The sequence below is a fragment of the Rhagoletis pomonella genome, unplaced genomic scaffold (assembly GCF_013731165.1).
Source record: "Rhagoletis pomonella isolate Grant_MI unplaced genomic scaffold, Rhpom_1.0 Rhpom_scaffold_00893, whole genome shotgun sequence".
Classification (NCBI taxonomy): domain Eukaryota; kingdom Metazoa; phylum Arthropoda; class Insecta; order Diptera; family Tephritidae; genus Rhagoletis; species Rhagoletis pomonella.
In genome coordinates, this window is record NW_023459447.1 from 9204 (window position 1) to 9407 (window position 204).

Genomic DNA, 204 nt, shown 5'->3' on the forward strand with positions numbered 1-204 from the left:
GTAGCACAGTGGGCCAGAGGGCTGTTTTTTGGAAATTTACATTCTGACATTGTTTAAAGTCAGATTTATGTTGTGATAGTCTTGCATTGCCGTTGAATGGGATTTTATAAATTACGTTTTTTTTCAGTTTTGGGTATTTTTGATTTGGTTCTGTTAAATATGTTTTTAATGTGTTTGTTGGCTTGCGGGCTATTTTTATTTTTT